Below are 10,885 nucleotides of genomic sequence, written 5' to 3' on the forward strand. Positions count from 1 at the left end.
CGGTTCGGATGGATTCAACGTTGGGATATTGGTAGTTGGATTGCAAGGCTTGAATTGCTGCAAAAGAAACAGGAAAATAATAAGTACAGAATGTTGAAGGCAGGGACTTAACCGAGCAAATTAGCATGGCTTACATATGGAACCAAAGTTCTTGCTAATCAACCAGCCCGGTACGTCGGCTGTTTCATAATTGCCAGACACCCAGAAGAAGTCGTCATCATGTAAGTCCTTGTTCGGGGTGCCGGTTACTATCTTCTCTTTGCCTGGTCTTATTTTTAAATAATAGGCCAGGCCGTCACCGGTGTGCCCAAGGGTGTATTGTCGTAGTATCTCGGCTAAACCTAAGTTTGTTCCTAGCCGGTTGTTTAGCTTGTGCACGCCATTGATTATTCGGTAGGTGTTGGTCGAAACCTGGGTGGGTGCTAGCCCGGTGCGGCGTAGAAATTCGGTCATCAGAGGGTTGACCGGGAAGCGGAGGCCTCCTTCAATTACTAACAGCATGGTGAAGGGGCATTGGTCAAGCCTGCCCCAAGGGGTTGTTTCCATCTCGGCGAGCTCTATGTGGACGTCTGCCGGGATACCGTATTCTTCCCTGAAGGCAGCCAAGGTAGCAGGTGTGTCCACAAGGAAGTGGAATTTTCCCATGTTTGACTGACTAATCTAGCTTGGCTGAGGTGGTTTGGCACAGGCTGGGAATTAATGGCTGCTCGGTCCTTGAGAGCCTCAGGATTGGTCTTTGGTCCCCTTGGACTCTGTAGGAAAACGGAGGGTAATTGTAAGTGGGAGCGCGGTCGCGCAAAACGAGCTAGAGTTGAGCTCGGTCGTGGATTGTGCCAAACCACCTCGGTCGTAAATGTTAGCCAAGGAGCTTGGTCGCCCGAGCGAACTAGAGATTAGCCCGATCGAGTGGCCAAGTCCTTTTTGCTACCCCGGTTTCTCCTAAGGTGGGGACAAACTAAAGATTTGCTCGGTTTGAGTGATTTTTTGGATCGAATGAAGATCTGGAGCCCGGTTTGCCCCAGATCTTCATTGTTCATCAGGGAAATTGAAGAACAGTGAAGAAACTAAGGGGCATTGAAGGTTTTGGGTGGGGGAGGCCCTAAACCTACGGATTTGGTGCTATAAAGAAGAAAAATATGAAACGAAAACAGTAATAACAAGGGCTCGAAGAACTTACCAGGAGAGGGCAAAGTCTTCTTCTTCGTCAATGGCAAGCAAGCGAAGGCAGAAGCTCTGGGTCGACAAGGAGGAGAGAGAGTCGGTAAGGTTGAAATGAAAGAAGGTTCAATATGTTTATAGAGATGAATAAGACCGCCAAAAATTTGTATCTGAACGGACGTGATGTTTGGCTGCTCGAGGCCAATCAACCCACGACAGGTGTCCCTATTGACGGCGGCGTCAGTACTGAAGAGACAGGATAGTGAATCGAGGCATCGACTGGGCAAGTTTTGAAGACAGGCATGTCAAGTAGCCCGGTCACCGTATTGCAAACTGAGGACCAAGGAAGTGTTACCCCGGTTAGAATTGGTAATCCCGGTCACGCTTGTGCGGACGGAATTAAGGGGCAATTGAGAGGGAGAATTATGAGCCGGGTATGGGCCGAGTTAGAGGCCGAGCAAATTGGAGGCCCAATGGTGCGTTGGGACGCGATAACTTTGGATTTTCCCGGAGTTGGGGCTGCTCAGAGATGGATCGAGCCACTTGGATCTGCGCAGGTGATAACCGTGCAACTTGCGTTGCTCGGTCAAAGGCGCGCACCGTTAGCCCGGTCGAGAAGACGCGCACCGTTAGCTCGATCGACAGCCGAGAAGATTCAGCCCGGCTGCCGAGCTCCCAGTAGAGTGGGCTGGCAGTCGGGTTAGGTGATGTTCAGCAAGACTTGTGCTGATAGATGGGATAGCAGAACCATGTGTCGAGATATCACTGGGAGTAGATTTGGGGCACATAAGGTATATAAGCAAGTCTGTGCCCCCCATGCTGAAAAGACAAACATTTGGTAAAAAAAAATACTTACACTCAACTCAGTCCTCTCTCTCTCTCTCTCTCTGTCCCTGTGTGTGTGTCTGACTTGATCGTCGGAGGGGTTTTCTGGCCACACACCGCCGGGTAGCTCACTGCTGTTGTGCATGCAGGTGATCGGACAGAAACGGAGCTTGGAAGAAAGGAGTGTGGGCTTGCCTGAATATTTGCTCCCCGCACAAGTTCAAATTAAGAAAATGGCTCTAGGGTTTGCAAAATGTTCAAATGGTCTAACATCTAAAATATTAGTAAGCATAATTAACTAATATTTAATGAAACTGTTTTAGCGGTTATACCTAGCTGCCTAGCAGGATCGAAATCATCGAAATCTTATTTGAGGAGTGGGTTGAAGATTAGGGTCACTGATACTCTATTTTTTTTTTCTATTGTTTTTATTCTTCAATTTTGATTTATTGATAAGGTAATTGATTTTACATAACAGATATGAGATAATTGGTAAATTGAAAAACTAAAATTATGAAATTCATCACAACGAAATATATTTATGTTTTATCGTAAATATAATTATTATATGGAACTAATTAATGTTAAATAAATTTTATTTTATATTATAAATAAAGTTTTTGTTATAATTTAATTTTAAAAATAATTTTAAAATATTTATTTTAACCCGTGCATAGCACGGGTATTATACTAGTTCCCATAATAAGAAAGAAATTATCAATTTTTGGCTTTAGCAAAGATTAGCTCCTAACCTTCTAGCTAGAAGTGTACAAACATTGGTCTCGTTTGGAAAGATGACTATTTTAGTATGTTATTTTAGATTTTAGCTATTTTAGTATGTTTGGAAAGATGGTTGGATTTTTTTTTTTTTTTTTGTAGTTGGATGTAATATTTGTGAGAAAAAAAGTGACATGATTATGAATTTAATGTGATATTTTGTATTATTGACTATTTTAGCTTCTTTTTTTTTTATGTGTGTAAATTTTAGCTTAAAAAAAGCCAAAAATTCACTTGCCAAACAGGGTCGTTATTGGCAAACTGAGTTAACCTTATTAGTTAATTTTTGTACAATTATGATATTCATAGTACTAATGATTTCAAATAACTACCTTTGTATTATTATTAAATCCGTCATAATCATCCATTATGATAAAACTCATAAATTCCAAAAATAATAATGTTGAATTCTTTCATTTCAAATTCATAAATTGGAATGCAACTGTGTTGTTAACACCACGGGAAAAGCACTATTTTCACCCACATTTATGCATTTTAATGGGTCCAGTGTTATTTTACATCTAATTCTTAAAAACTTGGGTGAAGTTTCGCGCTATTTTTCTTTCAAAAGAAAAAAAAAACGCCTACACACACACTTTTCCAACCCCAACAATTATTTTCAATGGGCCAAGTGTGTTTTTCTCTCCACTTCTTAGAAACTTGGTGAAGTTTCCCACTATTTTCTTTCCCAGGAAAAAAGTGTTAGAAAATGGTTTTGGAAATTCTGGAAAACATAATTTTTTCCAAACTTTGAATTATTTTTTAGGTGGGACTTGTGCGCCAAAGTTGGCAGGTTAAAGTGGTAACGCGTTCTATGCCGTGTTGTGATTCACGTGGTATATTTGGTTATTCAAAACCATTATCGGGTGAATAGCAAATTGAAGCCAAAGTGAGCACCATGAAAATGGAGTTTTGGTGGAAATTCCTTAAGGTTTGTATAATGGCTTGTCCCACATTGATTTGATGGGAAGTTTTGAGTGAGTTTATAAGGCATAGGATTGGAACTTGGGGTAGGCTCTAAAGGGCACCTAAGTTTTGTAGAGAGGGAGGTTATGGGCAAAATGGACTAGACCCATTGGACCCAAAAATCACCACACGTCTGCTGCTGCTGTCGTCTGTCTGGGTTGGACTTGTCCGGCCCAATACTAATCTTTTTGGACAAAAAACATTTGAATTTAATTTTATTTTTTGGTAAAATAAAATCTGTCTAATTTAAATTTAAATTTTTGAATTCAAAAAATTGTTGCACCTCTTCAGAATTTGTTTTGTATAGGTTCACTGGCCAACAGATCTGAATCTGTCTAGATTCAAACCCAAAATAGTTTTATCTGTTTGAAATTCAAACCAGATCTGTTGATCTGTCCGAACAGGTATTGCACCTATTGAGTTCAAAATGAAAAACAACCAATCCATCTATAAATAGGCAGCCCTCATTTGATGCTTTCATATGCAATTTTTGTCCATATAATTCTGCAACTATTCTTTACATATTGCTGCATCTAAATTTATGTAAGAAAGAGTATAAACACTTAGTGTGGTTATTGTAGGAAGAATTTGTAGTGCTGCTATTTTTCGTTGATTGATCATTTTATCTTGGGAGATAAATGTTCATATTCTGAAAGTACCGTAGAGAGGACGAATCGGTCTTAAGAACACAGTGTCAAACACTGGACTTGATCAGAATATTGTTCAAGAATTTAATCAAATAAGTTGTTTATTTATTTTCTATTTTTATTTATTTATATCAGATTTTGATTTTATTTTGTAACAAAATAAAATATGTTTTTATTTATTTAATTTTATTTTTAGTTTGATTTTTGTGATCAAACATTATCTCTCATTTTCTATTTTTCTTTTGTACTCTGTTTGTAGTTTAGTACACAAACAAAATTTATTTATTTAAATACAGTGAAGATTGTCCAATAATCTTAAGACAGATCATTTTTTGGTGCCTTCATTGTATTTAATTTTTTGTGTTTTCACAAAGTGATATTCTGGTTGGAAAACAAATAGTAGTAATATATTGTTTGACAGATGGTAGTAATATACTGTCTATTTTATTTGACAACTAGTAGTAATATACTGGTGTCATTAACAATTGTATAATATTAATTTGTGTTACAGAAAATTATCGTGGTATTTTATTTTTCTAGTTTTGGTAAGAAGGAAAATAAAATTATTTTGTGTTATAATTTATTTTCTGGTTTTAGTAATTAGAAAATTAATTTGTGTTTTGGTTTTTACTGATTTTTGTAATCAGATATTATGGCTATTGCAACTGAAACTGTAACTAGAAGTGGTACTCCAATTGTAACACTGACTCCGGTTCCTATCCAGAATCATGTCCAAGTGCCTATAAATCATGGGGAAAAACGGGAAAAATTAATGGCACAGAGATTAAGAGATGGCAGCAAAAAATGATGTTCTATCTTACAACTCTAAATTTGGCTCGGTTTCTCTGTAAAGAGGCTCTAGTACTGAGAGAGGATGAAAGTGATCAGCAAGTTGTTGCCACTGTAGATGCTTGGAAGCATTCTGATTTCCTGTGCAGAAACTACATCCTTAATGGCCTTGACAACATGTTGTATAATGTTTACAACCCTCTGAAGTCAGCAAAAGAATTATGGGATTCTCTAGAGAAGAAATACAAGATAGAGGATGCCGACACGAAGAAATTTGTTGTCAGTACTGGAGTTTGTTATGGTAGACTTCCAAACGGTAATTTCTCAAGTTCAAAATTTTCAAATAATTTTGCATGATATTCATTCTGAAGGTATGTCTCTTAGCGAGTCTTTCCAAGTCGTTGCTTTAGTGGAAAAGTTACCATCGGCTTGGAAATATTTCAAAAATTATTTAAAACATAAACGCAAATATATGACCATGGATGAGTTGATTGTAAGATTGAGAATTGAGGAAGATAACCGAAAGGCTGAAAAGTGGAATGGGAAAAATCCCATAAAGTCCAAGGCTAATGTGGTTGAACAAGTTCATAAACCACATAATAAAAAGATGAAGTTTACTGGAGATGGTCCTAAACAAGGTGACAACAATGGCAACAAGAAGTTTAAAGGAAAATGCTATAACTATGCCAAGACTAGATATCGAACTTCTGACTGGCTCCACCCTAAGAAGGATCACGGAAGTACAAGCAAGAAGACCACCAATCAGGCCAATGTGACAGAATTACATTACATTTCTGACGGGGTGAATGACATCAACCTCTCTACTATGGTGTCTGAGGCTAATTTGGTTGGAAATCCCAAGGAATGGTGGGTTGACACTAGGGAAACTCGTCATATTTGTGCGGACAAGAAGATGTTCACAACTTACAATGAGGCTGCAAATGGTGAATAACTTTTCGTGGGAAATTCTTCTACTTCTACTGTGGCTGGACAAGGAAAGGTAATCTTGAAGATGACATCAGGGAAAGAACTTACTCTCAACAACGTACTGCATGTACCTGACATCTGAAAGAATTTGGTTTCTGGCTCTTTGTTAAGTAAAAATAGTTTTAGGCTTGTAAAATCTCTTTATGGATTAAAACAAGTATCTAAGCAATGGCATGAAAAATTTGATCATGCAATGCTTACTAATGGATTTAAGATAAACGAATATGACAAGTGCGTCTATGTTAAAAACACTGACCAAGGATATGTCATAGTTTGTCTTTATGTGGATGACATGCCTATCATTGGAAGCAGTCAAAACATAATCAAATCAACTAAGCGAATGCTTAACAAAAGATTTGATATGAAAGATATGAGGGTCACAGATGTTATATTAGGAATGAAAATTACTAAAACATGTGATGAATATGCGTTATCTCAATCACATTATATTGAGAAAATTCTTGGTAAATGTATCAAGGATGATATGAATTTAGCTAGAATACCTGTAGACATTAGTCTTTATTTATCGAAAAATAAAGGTGATGCGGTGTCTCAGTTAAAATACTCTCAAATCATTAGAAGCTTAATGTACTTAATGAATTGAACTCATCCTAATATAGCTTATGCTGTTAGTAAATTGAGTAGGTACACTAGTAACCCCGGAGAAGATCATTGGAAAGCGATCATTCGGGTTCTTAGATATCTAAGACTTACCCGTGATCATGGTTTGAACTTTACTCGATATCCAGCAGTACTCGAAGGTTATTGTGATGCCAATTGGATATCAGATACTAAAGATTCAAAATCCACTAGTGGATATGTTTTTACTCTAGGAGGCGCTGCTGTTTCTTGGAAATCCATGAAACAAACGTGCATCGCATGATCCACAATGGAATCTGAGTTCATTGTTTTAGACAAAGCAGGAGAAGAAGCAGAATGGCTTAGTCACTTCTTAGAAGACATTCCAAGGTGGCCAAAACCTGTGCCAGCTATTTGCATTCATTGTGATAGTCAATCTGCAGTAGGTAGGGCACAGAATCATATGTATAACGGTAAGTCACGACATATTCATCGTCGACATAATACCGTAAGGCAATTGCTCTCAAATGGAATAAGCTCAATAGATTATATAAAATCTAAAGAGAATATTGCAGATCCGTTAACAAAAGATTTGACAAAAGAGCAAGTGTATAGTTCATCGAAGGGGATGGGATTAATGCCTATTACATAAGAGTCATCATAATGGTAACCCTACTTCTATAAATGGAGATCCCAAGAACTAAGTTCAAAGGGACAACTAAGTTATGTGTGGCTCGCCAGAAATCACCAAGGGATTAAAATTCCTTACCCATTCCTATGGTGAGAGTGGTATCTATAACATGTGTTGCCTGTATGGGTATAAGAATAAGCTTTGCTTTTAATAATTACTTATATCTTGGTTTAGGCATAAAAATCAAGACGAGTATAAGGAGATACTCACAATAAGAATCACCTATATGAGTTTCGAACTGGGGCCGATTTTATGAGAATAAAAAGGCTATATTCTCTAGAAGCACTCATGAAAACTAGGAGCATTCAAGGTCAAAATGAACACAACAGTGAGAACCACGATGTGTTAGAAGATATTTTGTGTGAAATCTATTGTCTTGGCTTACACAAACGACTGAATGATCCAAGGCATCACATCCATTGGTTAGCTAGTAAGTTCGATAGGTTATTACTAGGCAAGGTTCAAGGCCGAAAGCTACCTATCCTGATGCAAGATATTTTCGATTTATACTCCTTCGACAAATTTTGCATATTGTTGCATTTCCGTTGTCATCAAATTCCATTCATGTGGGGGATTGTTAGAAATTGGTGTTGGAAATTCTGGAAAACAGAATTTTTTCCAAACTTTGGTCTATTTTTTAGGTGGGACCTGTGCTCCAAAGTTGGCGGGTCAAAGTGGTAACGCGTTCTATGCCGCATTGTGATTCACATGGTATATTTGGTTGCTCAAAACCATTATCGGATGAATGAGCAATTGAAGCCAAAGTGAGCTACATGAAAATGGAGTTTTGGTAGAAATTCCTTAAGGTTTGTATAATGACTTGTTCTACATTGATTTGGTGGAAAGTTTTGAGTGGGTTTATAAGGTATGGGATTGGAACTTAGGGTAAGCCCCAAGGGGCACCCAAGTTTTGTAGAGAGGGAGGTTATGAGCAAAATGGATTAGATCCATTGGACCCAAAATTCACCACATACGCACGCGCCATCGCCGCCGTCTGTCCGTCCGGTCGGTCGAGCGGGCTAGGCTCGGCCTGGGCTTGGGTGCAGGTGTGTGGTGTGAGGTTGGGTTGAGCTTGTCTGGCCCAATACTAATCTTTTTAGGCCAAAATATTTGAATTCAATTTTATTTTTTGGTAAAATAAAATCTGTCCAATTTAAATTTAAATTTTTGAATTCAAAAAATTGTTGCACTTCTTCAGAATTTGTTTTGTACAGGTTCTCTGGCCAACAGATCCGAATCTGTCCAGATTCAAACCCAAAGCAGTTTTATTTGTTTGAAATTCAAACCAGATCTGTTGATCTGTCCGAACAGGTATTGCACCTGTTGAGTTCAAAATGAAAAGCCACCAATCCATCTATAAACAGACAGCCCTCATTTGATACTTTCATATACAATTTTTGTCTATATAATTCTGCATCTATTCTCTGCATATTGCCGCATCTAAATTTTTGTGAGAAAGAGTATAAACACTTAGTGTGTTCGTTGTACAAAAAATTTGTAGTGCTGCTATTTTTCATTGATTGATCATTTTATCTTGGAAAATAGACGTCCGCATTCTGAAAGCACCGTGGAGAGGACGAATCTGTCTTAAGGACATAGTGTCAAACACTGGACTTGATCATAATATTGTTCAAGAATTTAATCAAGTTGTTAATTTATTTTCTATTTTTATTTATTTATATCAGATTTTGATTTTGTTTTTGTAACAAAATAAAATCTGTTTTTATTTATTTTATTTTATTTTTAGTTTGATTTTTGTAATCAAACATTCTCTCTCCTTTCTTATTTTTCTTTTGTACTCTGTTTGTAGTTTAGTACACAAACAAAATTTATTTATTTAAATACAGTGAAGATTGTCAACAAAAAGCACATTCTTTCCCATCTAGAAATACCAAAACGAAACGAATTATGCATCATCTTTCCCACCCACAACACTACCAAGGGAAAAAGCACCCTCCCCACATTTCTGTAAGGAAAGCATGGATGTCAACAACACTAAGGTCGGTGAAGATTCTTCACAGGTTTTAAGATTACAAATATATTTTTTTTTTTTCAAAATAAACAAAAAAACAGATAAATGAATAAAACATACATATTTATGCACTAGTATCAGTTTATCATGTTTGTTTGTATGCAGATTGGTGTCCATGATTGCAAGATTGATGATGATGATGATGGTGAAGGAATATTTCAAATACAAGAAGCTCAATCACAAGTACCTCCTGGGTCGATGGCATCAATAGGCGCTTCCTCTTTCAAAACAACAAGACAGAGGACATCTGATGAGAAATGATTAAGCTCCATGTAAGTTACAACATAAATTACAAATACACTTCTTAAAATTTGCTTAAAATACGAAACACTCCCTAAGATTTTAAAAATTACATTCCACCTCCTGAGATTTCTAATTTTATAATAAATGATCCATTTTATTAATAAATCATCAATTTAATTAATAGTTTTTAATGATATCAGAAATATATTTTAATTATTAATTCATGTAATTTTATTATTGTATAGGAGGGCAAGTATGAATTTTATTTTTTTAGTTAATTCTACTAAATAAAATTTTTAACTAGGAGATATTTGTAATTTTTGAAATTACACGAGACAATCCGTATTTTAATTAAATCTCAAAAGGTGTATTTGTAACTTACCGTTTCCTTTTTAACATTATTCACACGGATTAATTATATTTAACATTTTTTTAAGTCAATCTCATTTAATCATTCACGCTGCATTTGATTTATAAATTTGGGTAGTGATTTGATACTAAAGACAACCTAAGGCACTTGTAGGTCGCACTTGGACTTTGTGGCAATCTCCATTGTGAAAGCTTAATAAAGAAAACAAAAAAGGAAAAAAAAAAAATTAACAGGAGAAGGCACTATGCATGCTTGGTAAAAGGAAAAATATAGTAATATATTCATCTGCACATTTCCTTTCATCAAAAAAAAAAAAAATTTCATTGATAAAAAAAAATACAAAATAAGTTTTACTTTTTTGATAAAATTTTCTTTGAATTTTATTAATGCATGAATTAGTCATCACAACATAATGGGCAATTTGGGAACTACCTAAAAAAGTTAGCTTTTTGGTTTTTTAGTTTTTTTACACAAAAAAACCAGATTTTTTACACAAAAAAGTCACCAAAAAGCTCAAAAAAAAAAAAAAAAAAAAAAAAAGAAAACAAACAAACAAACAAATTTTTACCAAATTTTCAAAACACCACATTTTAATAGGTTTCGATGAAAATTTCATTGGAAAAGTATAATTTATTAAATATTTTTCAGTGAAAAAACTATTTATATACACACATATCTATATATTTATTTATTAAGCAAACGTGAAGTTTTAAGAAAAAAATATTCTTGGACTTTAAAACTTGAAACAAAATTTCTTAATTTTTATATTTTAAAAAACAATTAAAAAAATATCCGATTCATTAGTCAACGAAATTTAAAAT

This window comes from Camellia sinensis, chromosome 6 (genome assembly GCF_055761805.1).
Source record: "Camellia sinensis isolate YWXY chromosome 6, ASM5576180v1, whole genome shotgun sequence".
NCBI classification, from domain to species: Eukaryota; Viridiplantae; Streptophyta; class Magnoliopsida; order Ericales; family Theaceae; genus Camellia; species Camellia sinensis.